We start from the raw sequence: 18,846 nt of genomic DNA, 5'->3' as shown, positions 1-18,846 counted from the left end.
AAAGAAAATATCTTGGAAAGACTAGATTCAACCATTTTACTTTTAGTAGTTAATTTAGATAGGTTATTAGAAGTCATTGAGTAGCTAATAAAATTTGCAAAACTACAAGTTTTGTCAAGTGTTGGCAAAGATGCAGGACTGTGGGAACTCTCATGTATGGATGGTAGAACAATAAGAAATTATTGGAAACATGTCTTATAATTGCATTATTCATACCATTCTGTTCAGAGTATATGTCTAAAGAAATGTTCTCATTGATGAGTGCATGTTCTCATCAGAAAATAACATCAGTGTTTTAGGTACTATTTGCAACCATAAATGAGAAAAAAGCATCTATGTGTACTTTAAAGAACAGAATACTCTATAATTATGCAAAAATGAATTTAGAATAAAAATAAGCAAGTCTTAAAATGTTCTCTTGAAAATTTAGGCTATAAAGATACATGGGTAGATGTCATTTGTATGCAATAGTATGTATAATCTCATCTATAGGGATCAAACCAGAAGAAAGCACAAAAGTAGATAATTTGAAAGAGCAGAGAAGGGTTTTCAAATTTTGTGTCGATATAGGTAGTAGATAAACTGTGAGTTGATTTTACAAATACTTCTAACTATAACTCACACTGTCTTTCCTTTAAGGATCCATTACAATTTTTAAATTAGTTTTCTTTCTTTCTTCTTTTATTTTTTTCCAGGGCGTGGGGATGAATGAGACAGGGCTTTTCTGTGTAACAGTCCTGGCTGTCCTGGAAATTACTCTATAGTCCAGGCTGCCAGGCTGGCTTCGAACTCACGTAGATCTGCCTGCCTCTGCCACCCAAGTGCTGGGATTAAAGGCATGATCCATCACCACCTGTTTCAAAGTCTTAAATTTGTTTTTTTCATTTTATGTGAGTTATGTTTTACATGAATAGATATGTCTGTATGAAATGTATGTCTGGTGCGCTCAAATGCCAGAAGAGGGTGTTAGATCTGGAATTGGAGTTAAGGGTGGTTGTGAGATGCCAAGTGGGTGCTGGGGATTATACCCCTGTTCTCTGGAAAAGCAGCTTGCATGCTTAACAGCTGCACTAACTCCCAGCCAACCCCTGATATGTGTGTTTTAACTTCAGTGAAAAAGAAATGCTTCCTTGAGAGGAAAAAAAAACACTATGCATTAACTAAGTTTGTATTATACAAAGAAAAGCTAGTAAAAGGCTTGAAGATTTGATATATAAGCCAGGAAACTTTTGACATATGCAGAATGGAAAATGTATGAACTCTGGAAATATAAATTCTCAAATGAGAAATACTGGATGAGGTCCAATCTTAGTTTCCTTATTGAGATCTCCAGCTTTGTTAAGTGCAGACAGATTGTATGGGGGTAATGGGAAAGACCCAAAGAGAAATGTGATTCTCACTTCCAGGTTCATCTTCCTGCAATAGGCATGGCTTCCAGTGGAATGTGTTTCTACATTTCTAGCTTCATGGTGAAGTGCTGTCCTTTTCCATTTCTATTAACCATCTAATGTCAACAGTCAGGAAAAATCAAAGAGCAACTTTGTCTCTATTATTTTAAAGAAAATATAGCATGCTATTGATTATTTTGTAATTCTATTTTTTTCAATATTTTGGCAAAAACAAAAGAAGCAAACAAATTCCTTCATTTCCAGGACCCCTGATAGGAATCTAACAGACCTTTGAGTTGGCCTCCTATTGTACTCTGCTCTCATCCAGAATTACTGAGGGAACTATCATGGGGACACTTGTCACCATTCTAAGCATTCTCTGTGAAGCGCTGTTTATGAAGCACACATGACAGACATGTCCTCTCTAGCAGGTGATCAGATGGCATGGGGTTCTGTGATTGGTTACTTGCCCTGTAGCCTGGGTGTGATCTAATAGAATCCCCCAATGCTGTTTTTTTTAGAAAGAGAACCTCTTGCACAAAATGCCTCCAATGTATGGTTCTATTTCATTGAATATTAAACAGAACAATATTACAGCCAACTTTGATTCATTTGTTTTTATTTTATTTTGTAAATAGGATCTTTTGTTTGGCTGGAGTATGCTTAAATTCACAATGTAACCAAGGCTGATCTCAAATTTATTGAAGTCCTTCTGCCCTAGAATCCTGAGTGCTGGGATTTTAAACATATACCACGGCGATCAATTTTAATTATTGGAAAACTAGGACATTTAGTGTCCAGATGTATGAGTTTTTTTCTACCAACACTATACTGTGGTTTCTATGTTCTTTATTATCTAAATTATCTAAAACAGCTGTTTAAAGCTCATCTGAAAGGAAAAATTCACTTGTTTAGGAATGCTTCTTAGAGTAGGAAGGCTAGTACTCCATGTCCCACATTTTAGTGTAAAACCACAGAGGAGAAAAAGCTACTAATTTTTAGTATAATACTAAATCAATACCTATAGTATTATTACCTAAGAGAAATGACCCTGAAAACATAGCCTTTATGCGTTAAAGAACATGAGAAGCAACGACAGATTTCTATGTCTAGGTCCATGAGGAATGAGGAAATGGAGGTAAATGGCCTTTAGGAAAAGAGGTTTACTTAAGCTAAGCACTGCCCAAACCGCTGAAATGACAGAGGGATGGCAAATAATGATTCAGTTGTAATAAGTACTTTTCATTGTTTCTCATCATTACTATTTTTGTTTATGTATTTTCAGTGGAAAAGCATTCTCATGAATGTTTTCAATCATGGCACAGAAAAAGATGTTTAGCAAGATTTGCTCAGTACTTGGAAGCTGTGAAAATCTGTGTGCACTCTCAAAACATCTGCAACCCCAGTGGAGTTTTGGCTCTTGGTTCTATATTTGCCTTCCAGTAAAAACACAGGAGAGTGGCAATTTCCCATCCAAGCAGTGGTGAAAAGCTATAATATTGGGAAGAAATGAGTAAACACATTGCTGAATAGCAGCATGGAAGAAGAGACACAATTGTCTGTTTTGTTTGTTTTGTTTTAGTTTTTGTTTGTTTTGGTTTTGTTTTTAAGTGGAAAGTATAGGCATTTAGTTGACTGTGCTCTTCAAGACTTGAGTTTACACATTTTTCCCTCTTATTTATCTACCTCCCTCTTCTGTCACTTTTTCTCTTTGTAATACTAAAGGATGTGTCTGTCTGATAAAAATACACAAGTTGAATAAAAACAGTCTTTCCAGTTCATGATAACCTCCACAAATTCACACAATATATATTATATTGTCCTAGTGTCTTTTGCTGAGATGAAATAATCTGGTAATCTTGTAAACAATTTGAGGAAAGTGACAGGTTACAAAATGAACAACCGGCTAACGAAACACACAAACCAAACAACAAAATCACCTTGAAAAAAAAGGCCTAACCAAGTAAATGAAAAATGTATACAATGAAAACCTTAAAGCATTGACAGAGATTTGAATAAGACAGCAGAAGGTAGAGAGATCTCCCATGCACATGTATTACTAAGATTGATATTGTGAAAAAATGGCCCATTTACCAAAAGTAATCTACAAATTCAGTATACTCTCAATCAAAATTCCATTGAAATTCTTCAATGAAAATGTGTATTAGGACATGACAGGGCTACTGTACTGATGAGCACATACTAGCTATGGTTGCTGTCAGAGGTTAAACACAAGATAAAGACAAGTAATCTTCTATTATGGAAGTGATAAACACTCTAAAGCCTGTACCACTAACTAAAGGGCTATCAACAGTTTTTGGATTCTGGTGGTGACAAAAACAATTTTCTTTAAGGATGTGGTAACTGGTAGATTAACCATGCTACATGGGGTGGCACAATTTGGATTAAGTAAATTATTATTATTTTTTGGAAGCCAAATGAGACTTTAATTTTTAGTTTTTATTTTTTTTCTTATTTTACATATTGAACCCAGTTTCCTCTACCTCCCCCTCTCCCTCCTGCCTCTCCCTCTCATGCTCCCTGACCACCCTTCCATCCCACCCACCCCCCACTCCACAGGGAGGGTGATGCCCAGGAGGGGTCAATAAAATCTGTCAAGTCATTTGGAGTCAGGACTAGGCCCTCCCTCCTGTCTTTAGGTTAAGGGAATATCCCTCCATAGGGATGTGCTCCCAAAGGGATACATCCTGGTTCCACTGTCAGAGGTCAAACAATACTGAAATGAGGAACTAACTATACACTGCTAAATGAAGTTATTAAAAGAAAGATAACTTAAAGATGCTTGGAATATAAGTTATATAACGTGACCACCCAGAATGAATAAATAATTCTATACAGTATGTTGAATTAAATAACAACAATTAGGAAGACTGAGTTTAAGTAAATGTTTTGTAAAGAAATTATCTTTGAGCTTCCGATTGGCTTAAAATGGGAACTGTGGTTCTACAAGAGGCATTCATCTTGCCTGCCTAGCCATGGCATTAATTCTCTTGTCTTCTTTTCTTTAGGCCATTGCTTTACAACAGGGTGCTTGTCAATAAAATTACCTCATCATACCACAGAAGATGAACATATTCATTGAAAGAATCACTGTGGCTGACACACAGATACAAACACACACACACACTCAAAAATACACACTCACATTCTATCACAATCACACACACATATTTATACTTACATACACTCACACCCCCACACTCACACATTCACTCACACAAGCACTCTTACACTCACATACACTCATACTTACACTCACAACACTCTTAAACACATGCTTCCATATACACACTCACACACACAAGTACTCACACAGACGCTCATTCATCCTGTTATACATAACCAAATACACACAACCCTGCACACATATATATTCATTCGCAATTCCAAATAGTCACACACATACAACCTCACACATGCTGTCATATACATACTTGCAAACATATACACACACTCTCAGACACCAACAAAATATGTCTATTATGCACCCACATCTCTCAACTTTATAACAAAAGCAGACAAAGATGCCCTTGAACTACTTTCCCTAAATTGCCATCAGGCAAGCTTTAGAAAAAGCCTTTGAGATGGATTCTATTTTTTAATCAATGCTTTTGCTCATTCTATGACAGCACCCAACTGAGCATAAAGAACTCAATGTATAAATGTTCAGCCAGAGTCACCTGGAGCCAGCAACACACAGGCAGATGAAAAGCAGGATTTTTTTTCAGAAGGATGTTTTTAGTCTTTATGACAACCATCTGGCTAGGGAGAAGCCGTGGATGGTTAGAGATTTCAAAGCAGTCCTCATACAAACCATATGGTTTCTGTCTCTTTGCCACACTTCAGTAGTCCCCAAAATATGTGAACTTGTAGTTCCTTTCCACTCTAAGGGGTTTTGCTAATGTGTATTTTACCTATCAATGTGCTGCTGTGTAGAAACCAAACTGCATTTAAAGAACATTTGCTTAATATTTGAGTTCCAATATTAAATTTAAGGCTTTTTAGAGTAGAAATACTAAAATTACAGATAATTAATATGATTGTATTTTTAATTAAATAACAGTCAAAGCCACATCATTAACAGGAAGGTTTTTTGTTTGCTTGTTTATTTGTTTGTCCATCTCTTGGTCAATTAACAGTGGTCTCAGGATTTTAATGTCTGAGTATTCAGCCCATCTAATGATTTATCTTGTTTAAGATTTTTGAATAAAACTGTGGCATCTGTAATACATCTTTGGAAAGGTGAAAGTCAGTTTGCCAACTAACTCCTCCAAGCAAGGATATCCCCTATATCCACACAGCAGGCAGTCATTTCCAGGAGGCTATTTATGACACAGCAGCTGAAATATCACAGGATCTATGAATGTTGCATACCTTCCTTAGTCAATGAAAATCTGTGGCTCTTGACTATGTGTTTGTCTTCCTTGGTAATTTATAAAATATCTATGTACCATCTTACCTAAATACTTACAAACAGGGAAACAGTTAATTCTACATTTAAAAAAAAATCTCTTTCACTCCTACTTTGCCAGAGGTCAGGCAAGCATCCTGAAGCCCAGTATGGTGCCTAGCCAAGTTGTCATCAAAGAGGTTTCATTCAGCAACTAATGTAAACTGTTGTGGAGAACCATAGTCAAACATTAGGCCCAGTTCTGGAAATCCTGCTGAACAGAGAGAGGGAGTATTGAGAGAACAATGCTCCTAGGAAAACCCATAGATCCAACCAACCTGGGCTCATAGGAGCTCACAGAGACTGAAGCAACAATAAAGGAGTCTGCACAGGACTGATCTAGGCCTCAACATATATGTGACAGTTGTGTAGCTTGATGTTCTTGTAGGACATCTAGTGGAAACAATGGCTGTCTCTGACTCTATAACCTTCTTTCAGGATGCTTTACTCCTATTTTGTTTCCTTGTCCAGCCTTAACAGATGAGGAGGTACCTAGTCTCACTGCAACTTGATATTCCATGCTTCATTGCTATTCATGGGAGACCTATCTTTTCCTAAACAGAAATGGAAGAGGTTGGATTGAAGGAGCATAAGGGAGGTAGGTGTGAGAGACTGGGAGGAGAGGAGGAAGCAGAAATTGCAGTCCAGATGCAAAATAAATAAATAAATAAAAAGAATATCTTTCTTTACTATGTCAGTTCAACCATGTGGATATATATCCAGTTTCACAGGAGCAGAATTAAGTTTCCATTCTTTTTTTTTTTTTTTTTTTTTTTTTTTCATGTGACTATTTCAGATTTTCCTTTAAGGAACGAATGTTGTCATTGTCAATGGGCTTTCTTGAAGTGACAGTCTGCTTTCCTGAACACTTAAAAAAAAAAGTCTCCCAAACACTAACAACAACCACAGCTTCCCCTCTTTCCACTCTTCTTCCCCACCCCTTCTTTACCTTTACATTTTCTCCCCCTCCTATTTTCTCTATGTTGGCTTCCTCAAGCACCTTGCCCGTGATGCTGTAGTATCCGGCTTTCTTACTCCATAATCTATGGGAGCACTGAATTCACAAAAAGCTGTGAAGTTACTGTCCCAACATCATATTATAAAAGTCATTTTAGATCTATTTATTAAGTGTAAATATTGTATTATGCTCCACACATCTGCAAATAAAGATAAAATTAAAATAAATGAATTGGGAGTAAAATATTCAAACAATTTCAAGGCCTTTGAACTCACATTAAAGAAATGATACAAACACAAGCACAGAGGTGTGGCCTTGTAGATTGGTGAATATATATTCCATGGATATGTACACCTAGTAATACCAATTATTTTCTACAAGAATACTTAAATATAAGCAATGCAGTCAAATTTATGCAAAATTTTATGTGATCTCATGTGAGTTAACAAAATGATCTAGTGGTAGCTTTGTAGTACTAGAATGGCAGTGTGGAAGATGATAGATTAGAGACATTTTCCAAGGAAAGAAAAGTCACTTGATACATGAGAAGATAATGGTTTCAACAAATCAAGAAAAAACAACAGGAACATGGAATTACTTTGATTTTAAAGACACAGCAATTACTGTGGAATGTGAAAAGAAAAAATACAGCTGTAAATACCCTTTATGCTGATATAACAGCAGGTAATGTTAGGGTATGGGACTCATGGGACTGATCTGTGCACACCACCTACACAGAGATATAACTACAGGGGTTTCCTTTCAGTAAGAAATAAAAAAGATACAGAAACACAATCACTAGTCACAGAGGACAGATCTCCCCCACCACCCACAAAGGAAAATATTTGGAAACCTCATCTTACTCAACTCCATCTTCATTTGTTTGCCAGGGAGTGAGAAACACATTCAATCCTTGACCTAAACTCCTGAAAATAACAACAATAAATTTAAGATGTGAGGCTTCATACTTTAGGCAGTTAATTCATGCTTATCTTTAGCCTGATGTGATATCTCATTGGACTGAGAGTTCTGATTACAATAACCCCTCACAGCTTGTCTTCTGAGCAGCACTGTCAGCTTCAGAGTAATTGTAGCAGCTATTTTTAAAGAGCTGTAATTAAAAATAGTTTTGCAATAGGATTGCTGATTGTCCTAATGCACTCCCCAGTTAGAAGTCCATCACTAGTGCTGTTTACATTTCAAGCATAGTGCATTCATGATGCTAATATAAGAAATATATAATATTATTACTTGCAGAATAAATTATCTTACTAAAATTTGACTATCTTAATGTGAACCCCAGAAAGAAAGCTGCCAAGGAGGATAATTGAGTGATCTATATGGTGTGAAACATGGGTCAGAGACTGAAATGTAATTATCCTCATATATCTCTGATCCACAGAATCATGTATGTCCTTGTGTTTATAACTATATGTGCAAAGTACAGTTGAAAAACTGTTTAAATCTTATGAGTATAATAGCATTCTTATAAATGCTATTACTTATGCTTGTATTGTATTCAGTGGGTAAGGTCACTATTGTTGGTCATGAGAATGTACCTTTCAGTATGTGGAACTATGGAATGAATTTGTATGGTCTGTTTATCTTAGTAGATGGAGTTGATATTAATGTTGATACCTATGAATAGAAGAAAAGCATACAGGATATTTTCAACTGCATCTTGATCCATGACCAGTGTAACAAGAACAAGAGACTTTTTTTGAGACCCCACTGGCAGAGAGGAATAATGATCAATACTTCTGCTGCAGAGTCCAGCACTCTTTCATGGCTTTGTGTCATGGGTCACACATTTCAAACCAAATACCTGTTTATGTCAGATAAATGGTTCAGGGCTTAAAGCCTGCTCTATATGAGAGGAATCATGCATGTGTGGTGCAAGAAAACTATCGAATTACTCAAAGTTAATGAAGTCATAGATATTAGAGAATAACCTATAACCACTACTTCACTAAACCAGAATAATCCCTAACAACTATCTAAACAATTCTCTTTATACCCATAGATAAGTCTACCACCAGGGAAAGTCCTCTTTGTAACAGACAGATCATTACATAAATTCATAACCAATAAAAATACAGAGTTATGAGCCCAATTCCAATAGGTACATCTACAGAACACAATGTGTAAAACAATGCTACTAAAGGTTATCATATATGACATTTGATAAGCAACCAGAGAAATTTTAATACAACAGGTAATATTAACATATTAACATAATTATTTTCAATTGTAGTGAGATAATCCTTCTGTGCACTGACCACGCCCAATGCTATCTCACTACATTCAATCTTTCAATAATAGAATTTTAATTCAATAATTAAAACTTTCATTTTAGTAGTAACTTTCAAAAAATTATTATTATTATTCACACAATGGTATCTAAGACAGTGGCCTTAACAAAAGACTTCATTATACAGTCTCTTTCATACCTCAAATATTCAGACCAATGGGATTTGTTTGGTAACAATTACTAGTTCCCTGGTAAGTCAGTTTCTCAAGGAAAAATTTAACATATAACTATCAGAAGACCATGGCATACCTTTTGTATGAAGTGGGACAAATGAGTAGGAGAAAAATGGTAGAAGAGGAAGAATAAAAAAGGACACAGATGGGAAGAAGGAAAAAAACGAGAGAAAGTAAAATAGTACTGCTGTTTCAAATTTCTATTTATTTGTGGGATAGGTATATGCCACTCTGTCTGAGGACAACTTGCAGTCAACCCTTTTTTCCACCATGTGATTGCAGGGAGCTAAACTTGAACTATCAGGCTTGGCATCAAGTGACTACCTTCACATGTTGAGCTGTCTAGTTGGCCCAGGAGGTTTCTCTGAATCTTCCTTAATATTGTGTAAGATGATGTTCCTGGAGAAAATGTTTTCAAGGCTTTATTATGATACTGCTTTACCAAGTCTCAACTTCCTTCATTATATTATGTATAAGAAAGTGTTTCTTGTTTGCAAGAATAACAAGAATATCAGGCATCCTTCAGACTGTGTCCCAGGATAGATGGAAGCCTCCAGGAGCACAGAGGTCCTGAACTTCAGGAACTGTCTGTGTAGGAGGTATAACTCCGCTTCATGGAATTTGAGCCTACCCAAGGAAATACTGAAATTTGATGATGGACATACTTAATATAACATCAAAACTGGATAGAAATGAGGATATTTTAATTTTATTTTTTCCAGTGTTCTCTTGGGGTTTGGGATGTTATCCTCAAAATGAATACCCTAGGATGACAAAAACTGTGGTAATCATGATGATGGTTTCAAAAGACAAAATATTCAAGAAGAGGTTGGGTATCTTATAAAAAGAATATTTTTATTCTCAATGGTCAGCAATGAGCTAGATTCACATTTTCCAAGAATCTTATTATTACTAAATTCCTGACAATGAAAAGCTATGCTCTCGAATTTCACCATAGCTTTGGGGTACAACAAGAATTTTGTGACTCCAAAAAGATCTAATAGATCCACTTCCTTTCTTTTGACAGAGTCTAACCACTAAATTTTGTTGCTCTATTTAGTCAGTATGTGTTTATAAACATTGCATTTTTTTCACAAGAATAATATACCTTCTACTCAGTGCAACATGGAGAAAAGGGGCTGTAAGACAATTAAAAATGAGTTTTAAACAGGTAATTGGAAGGGAAAGAAACAAGGACAAGTATTACTGGGAAGGAAAAAATTGCAAGAGTGGGGATGGTGTGCTTCTCTGCTTTTGGAGACATGCTTAGGCATGTCAGGACTTTGGAGAGGAAAAAGAAAATATAGCTGTAGATCTTATAGACTAAGTGATTGTGTACCTCATAAAATTTTATATATATGTCCTAATTCTCTGTGTGAAGGTATTAATTAGAAAGTCAAATAATTCAGATCTTGTGTGTGTGTGTATGCATGATATGTGTATTAGACATATGAGAGAGACTCTCAGAAAGTCAGCTTAGGTGCTGGCCCTTGCCTTCCACCCTATATGAGACAAGGTTTCTCTTGCTCAATACTTTGTATTAGCCTGTGAACCATGCTTCTTTTTCTGCCTCCTTTTCTTGTAGTAGTATACTGGGAGTTTTGATGTAGATGCACTTTGTTCTGTTTTTGTATGAATCCAAGGCATCTGAACACAGGTCTCAAGTCCAGAAAGTCTAGTGATATGAGTATAAATCGATAATGTGGATGAATCTTCAAGAATAGGATTAGGGACCATTAGGGCATGATTGGTTTCATTCTCTTCTTTCACCTCTGCTATAGTAAGATATATGAGGTACATATTTCTATTACCCAGGTAATAAGGCTTTATCTATTACTTGATATATTGGTACTGTGATCTTAGACTTTTAAACAAATGTTGTTCAACATACCCCTTCCATGATATACTTATTAAATATATTTAAACAAAACAAGACAAAATCATGGATAGAGAAGGACTAAAAGACATATTATAGTACAGTTGGTTGGGCTGTGACCTTGAGCATGCATTTTTTGTTTGGTTGGTTGGGATATATATATATATATATCGTAATTTTGTCTTTAGTGAAATGTAACGGCAAATAGTGAGTTTTCCCATTTAAAGAGAGGTATATGGTTTGATTTAAAAAAAAATGGAAAAGTTACTGGATGATGAAATTGACTGTAGGAATATAGGTTAGAGTATAATTGCAGTAGTCACACTGAAAAGATGTCTTCAAAAGTAGTGGACACATCTAGAAACTATGACATACTTCCACAGTGTTTGGTGAGCATATATGTAGACGCAGTGAAAACTGATTTTGTAGACTACTCTCATGTTTGGCTTGTGGTCCTGGTTTATATCAGTGACATTCACTAGATAAATATTAGGAGGCTTATTTCAAGAGAAGTAGAGGGAAGAGCTAATGACCTTTGGAAAAGATAATTCTTATGTGCTTATGAAAATATACTAGGAAGAAAACAAATCTACAATAGTGGAATTAGGGTGTCCAGTATTGTGTTTTTAAATAAAAACCCACAATTTTGTTAGTGTCTACCAAACACTTCACAATTTGAAAATACCTATCATTGAAAATTGTTGATGAAAGAAAAAAAAACTGAAGTCAAATTCAACTTTTAACAATGTTTCTCATTTAGTTTTTCTGGAAGGTTTAATTGGTTGGTTTTGAAAACAATTTTAATAGTAAAATTGTCCTTTATAAATAAGTGAAAAAAATCATGTATATATAAGTTGTCATCTGATTAAACAGAACCCCAGTGTTCTGTAACTCTGTCTCTCAAGAAACATCTGTCACCCTCATAACCATAGTCAGTAGGAGTATGAGCTATATTGTTTTCAGGGGAGGGTTGTGGTAGATACTAACAAATTAATCTATTTAAGGTAAGTTCATTAGAACAAGGCATTTATCCATAATGTCAATAGTAATATTAAAAAGTAACCAAACAGGGATAGACAAGAGTACTACTGTTTGAGGAATTGGCAGATATGAGAGTGAAGGTTGATAGTCACCATATGAGCAAAGGATGAGGCAAGGAAGGGTTCTAACTAAAAGCTCCAGAGAAGCATACAGAGGATACATTGTTTTGATTTTGAACTTCTAGAACATAAGAGAATAAACTTCTGCTGGTATAAGGCACACAATTTATATAAACTTAGGGATTTTTTGTTCATTCAAAGCACACATTTTTATGTCAAAGAACATATAGTACCAAACTAATCTTGGTTATTATATTATCTTTTACACCCTTAAAAGACTCACACTTGCAATCATTCACTAAACCCAATGGGATGTTTATTTGCACAATTGTTTTTCATTTAAATTAAGACTGGCACATTATTGAAAAAAATCATTAAAATGTTGACATCTGCTTCCAAAACTGTCAAACAATATGTACAAAATGTGAAGCAATTCCACTTTAAGTAAACACTAGAGCAGACTCAAGCAGCACTATGCATATTTACTGAATAATCACTTCCTCACAATTCACAATAGTTGTTGTGTTGTGTTTTACTTTCTAGATACCTACATAAAAACTGTGTCCAATTCTTCCAGTAGAAAGCTCTTTCTAGGAGTAAAGAACTGTCTTCTTAATACTTCTCCATTCTAGTGTCTTCATTTATTACTTACTAGTATAAAATTTAGCAGGGCTGCTTGAGTCAAAATATAATTCATTTGCCTGGGTTTAGGCTCTTCCAAACCTGATTCCTTCTGGAAATTATGAACCAAAAAATCCCCTAGAAAAGAAGTGATTGACACATTCTATTTATCAGAAATGTTAAGTCTTCAAAGTTACAGACCTAATAAAATTTCCTCTTTAACAACAGTGTTGCCACAATGCTGATGGACTGGCAGGGTCTTGTTTAATGACAGCTTATTATTGAGGTATCCTGAAACAAGTTTGGCTTCATTAGCAAGAAGAATGTTTAAAGAAGCTATACATATAATGTATAAGTTTATAGGCTTATATGACTCATAAATGATTATCAAGTATAAAAGCTGACATAGACTAATAATACATTTTCACTTTATTTAAATATAGGATTGTACATTTAAGTCTAAAATGGTACAGTATACAATGTAAATCAACTTTTTAAAAGTATAAAATGTGTAATTACTTCTCACTTAAATAGGTAGCTTTTTACAAGATTATTTAAGTAGAGCTATGGAAAGATAATTAAAACTTCACCAGTTGTGTCAATGTGAGTTCATTGAAACACTATCAGCATTACAAAGCTGATGCCTTTTTCTTGATTAATAGGGCAAATTATGTTAATGATAATGCTGAAATTGGCTTTATTGACTTGTGAGGAAAAAAACATTTAATGACAATGTTTTGCAACTAAGGCTATTCTAAGATCAATTCTCCAGGAAAGCAAGTCAGCAACAAAGTTGTTGGGGATGTCCTAACAGCAGAAAACATATCTATTTGTGAGAAACTTATACTTCCATATTAGATTCTACACTGGACAGAACAAAAATATTCTTAAATACTCATAGACAACAGTAGTACCATTGATTAACTAGATAACTGTGGAAAATCAAGAGAATCAATTTAATAACTAAATTAACTGAATGGTCTGTTTTAGGAAATGATGCAACAACAGGACATGAATTCGACATGACTCTCCAAAATATTTGACAAAAGTGAGCAGAATATATGAGTAATATATGAGTAATATGAAAGGAAATGGCTCCTGAGAATGCAGAGTCATCAGGGTATCAGGGCTGCACTCTGTCAAATAGTAGGAAAGGACAGTGGGTGAAGAAACTCAATAAACATTTCTCCAAAGAAGACATATAAATGGCTGATAAATACACAAAAGCTACTGATGTGACTTATTACAAAGATGTGAATAGAACTCTAAGGAAATAGGTAAATTTTTTTTAATCATGAAGTAAAACAAGAAACAACATGTTTCTGTATTTGGTGAGACACTGGAAACTTATACTCCAATAATGTAGATGTAAGACAACACAGTAACCTTGGAAACAATGTGTGGGATTTTTAAAACAGTCAACATATGCTTATCTTGCAATCCAAAAATTCTACTTCAGCCTATATATCCAAAGCATGATCTGAGAGAGATATTTGGTCTGTGTATCTATGCTCAGACAAATGTTCATGTAGCTAAAACTTGAAACCAATTAGTCAAGAAAAATTGAAATCAATTACTCAAGAATATATATATATATATATATGTATATATGATATATAAAGAAGCATAGATAGATAGACAGATAGATAGATGGCAGATAGACGAAAAAGAAAATCTTCAGTGATGACCAGTAAAACTTTCACATGCTAGAAGAGGAATAACAATTGGCTCAATATTTGGATATTGTCTAGCATATGGAAATTTTATACATTCAACTGTTAAAATAAATCTGTTCTTGGCACACACCCTATAAAGAGTATTGATTTTATGTAATGGAATATATACAGAGGATTGCTTATTAAGTTAAAACTGAAAAAAAAAGGGAGGATGACACTAAAGATCAAAACTTATGGAACAGATAAATTTTAAAGTCCCAAAGAAATAACAATGAAGATGAGCAGGCAGGGTATAGTTGATTATGATTATTACAATGTGACAGTGTACAGGCAGCATGACTGCATCTATTTATAGCCAAGGCAGATCATATAGAAGAATGCTTCTATATTCAAGAAATCTGAGGTGAATATAAGTAAGGATGGCAATAATGTAATGGAGGCTATGTGTGACAGAAAGAGTCTCTGAACTGGGGTCTTAGTGAAGTCCTTACCACCACTAACTGTAACTTAAGGATTACAACAGAATTTTCTTTTGCTCTGAGATTTTTCAGTGTCCATGTTATACATATCTCTGTGAACATCATATTTTAAACGTAATGTTACAGCATGAATACAAGCTAATCTAACATGTAAGGCTGAACCAAGCATATATTCTTCAGCTGATTCAATTAAAAAAAAGTTGATAATAGGGAGTATTGCAGAAGCATATATAAACTATAACTACTACTTTGGATTCCTAACACTGAAGAGAAAATTTATACTGCCTGGATCAATTCTGTACCTAATTTTGAATGATTTGTGTGGTGTTGTCTACCAGAACTTATGTAACATAGATGGGAAGATGACAAAAAAATTTGGTAAGTAGACTCATTTGGGAATGGTACTAATATTTGGAAAGTATCTTTCTGATCTGGTATTACTCATATCCTTGTAAATTCTTTACAGCAGAAACTAAGATCTATTAAGTAAATAATAAACATTTACTTAAATTTAACTTACCCTCTCATTTCAACCTGTGTGAATTAAGACCTAATGGGGTATTGCAGTGCCAAACAAGTAAAAAACCCAAATTATAGTTCTATAATGTTTTCCAGAGACTAATTATATAGTTTGGAATAATACTCTATGCTGAAATGAAACATTTTTTTTCAAATTTGTGTGTTAAAACTTTAATCACTAGAATCTATTTTAAAAAAAAGTCAAGCATGCTAGTATGTACTTGTAGCCCTACTACTAACTAAGCAGAGGGACAGGAAGGTTCCTGGAAACTAGCCTACTTTATGAGATCTACAATGGGAGACTGTGTCTCAAATAAGAAAACCAAACCAAAACAAAAAACAAGGTGATGACAACTGAGGTATGACAACCAAAGTTGTCCCCTAGCATCTAGACACAATGCACATATACATACATACATACATACATACATACATACATACATACATACACAACAAAAAGTAAATAAGCGGCATGGAAAATGATATTTATATCAAGACACAGGCACAAAGCAATGTAGTTAAAACTTTTTCATGAAATGAATAGATGAGAGGCACCTCAGGTACCATCCCTAGGTGAAAGATGTAGACAGTTGATGGCCACTTGGAGAGAAAGAAATACTTTCCTTCGGAAATATTGGCCATGGGTAGGTTGCACATGTACCAGAGGCTGGCCCCACACCTATGTGCATACTGGCAGCACTGAGTCATTTTGTTTTTATGTATGTGTTTGTGTGTATGTATGACAGAAATATGAACATGATAATGAAGTTGGTAGATGTTCTTGGAATTTATAGAGGTTTTTAAAGAAAAGAGTATGAGGAATATGATCATGACACATTGTATATATGCATGATATTTTCAAAGAAAAAAATGAAAATAAAGGTAATAAAAATGTAGTCATCTGCCAATGTGTAGAGAGACCTCTTCAGGAAGTATACAGGCTAAACATGAATCTTGGACTTCCCATTCTACAGAGCTGTGGGAAATAAATTTCTACTATTTAAACCATCTAGTCAACCAGCCCAACCAAACAGCACAAGCAGAAGAAGGCTTAATGAATGACGCAACATCTGAATGCATATATAACCAGTGTCAAGATTGTAGCAGATGTCACCATAAAAAATTAATCTGGCACACGCATATCCATTTGAAGTTGCATCATTTCTAAGCAGTTATTGTAAATGCATTGCCATTTGGTACTTAATATTTCTTTTTTATCTTTTTTTTTTTCTTTTGAAACATGGTTTCTCTGTGTAGCTTTGGGGCCTGTTCTAGAACTTGCTCTGTAGGCCATGCTGGCCTCCAACTCACAGACATCAGCCTGTATTTGCTTCTCAAATTCTGGGAAATTGTACCGAATTTTTCAATGTGAGACACTTTAAATAAATAAAAATAAATTTCTTGCTGGAGTAGTGGCACATGCCCTTAATCCTAGCACTAAAAAGGCAGAGACAGGGGGGTTTCTAGTGTTTGAGGCCAGCCTGGTCAAAAAGTGAGTTCCAAGATAGCCATGGCTGTTACACAGAAAAACCTTGTTTTGAAAATAAATAAATAACAAGTAAGTAAATTTCTCAGTCCTGTCACCTGCAGCTCTTCTCTTGCTGATGCATTGTTCACATTTGCAGCACCTAACAAAAGCTCTATTCCAAGTAGTATGATGATGGATGTGTTGAACCTTTGGTACAGTGGTGAATACCAATCAAAGAGTACATTTTTGGCAGCATTGTTTTCTGCAAGGAATGATGGCTGAGGATTCACTCTTCAGATGCATATGAGAAACTCCCAAAATGCTGAATATTAGGGGAACCCGCAGTAGTAATTTATATTGTACATCATAAACTCACAATTACAAAGTGTTCTGAAAACTACTCTAAGTGCTCTCTTTAGAAGATAATTTGGGAAAAAAAAAATGTGTTCTTCACAGGCTTTATATTCTTGCTCTGTATTGCTACAGACCAAATTATATTATTGATATTTTGGATACATTTAGTATTTTTTCTTATTGGGAAACTTTAGCATGATACAGCTGGTGTTCTTTTAACTCAACCACAAAAAAAAAAAAAATACCCAAAACAAAACAAAACCATGACATATTCTATGGGTATCTTTTTGTTCAAAAGCTCTTGACAAATGAAACTACATTAATGTCCTGCTGGGTATTTCTTACTATAAGTTCTGTTATGCCAAATACTTCTGAGAGTATAGATCTAACTAAATCTAAATGTATTTTCAATATCATTATTGTTGTTGTTGCTGTGTGAGTGCAGTATATGAATATATATATATATATATATATATATATATATATATATATATATATATATATATGGGTATGCTCACCCACAAAGACTGGATGTTGGTCTTGAGTTGGCTTTATCACACTCCACCATATTTTTTTGTGGCAGAGTATCTCACTGAGCTTGGAATTTGTCATTGGAGTACACTATCTAGGTACTATTTATTTAGTAGTAATACATACATGTATCAACTTCAGATGTCTGAAGTAGTTGCTATATATAAAGCTTTTAGATTTCCCCCTTGAGATTTTCCCCTCCCTGACTATGATAGCCAATATTCAGATATAAATAATTTATCATGAGCTAGACTATAGCTTGATGGCACATTTGTCTTCAATGTATGAGGCTAAGGTTCTATTTTGAGGATGAAAAGATAAACTCAGAATGGCATGTGTAGGTGGCACTTTTGATTGGAGTACATGGAAACATGGGAGTTTATAGACATTAGCCAAGTTCTTTTAGGAGTAAGTTTTCCCACTGGTCTGGACTTACCGCGGCGCCAGCCCCCCAATAACACACTGAGATACGGTATTTGATATTAATACTATTGGCCAGTTGTTTTTTATCAGCTAGCTCTGTCTTAAGTATTGACCCATTTCTATTAATCTAAATATTTCCACGTGGTCTCATCTTACCAGGGAGTTGGGCCTGCCTCTGGTCTCCCCAGTCTCTCCATGGTGACTCCTCCTTAATACTTCCTCGAATCCTCCTTGTCTCCAAGTCCCACCTATCTTGCTTTCCTATCAGCCAACAGTGCTTTGTTCATTAACCAGCATGAAAAACATATTTACAGAATGACATCTCCCATCAAAGTTCATATTCACAAACACTAGCAGCAACCAAGTAGTCATGGACCTCCCCAAATGGTCAATGAAGGACAGAAGACCTTAGGAAAATATTGATGCTTATGTTAACCTCTGAGAGGCCTCTACTTTGTTTTAATGTGTAAATTACTTTCTGAGAAAAAAGCACTTGTA

The sequence above is a fragment of the Phodopus roborovskii genome, unplaced genomic scaffold, assembly GCF_943737965.1.
Source record: "Phodopus roborovskii unplaced genomic scaffold, PHOROB, whole genome shotgun sequence".
NCBI lineage: Eukaryota > Metazoa > Chordata > Mammalia > Rodentia > Cricetidae > Phodopus > Phodopus roborovskii.
The sequence above is the reverse complement of the archived record's forward strand: the minus strand, read 5'-3'. Positions refer to the sequence as shown.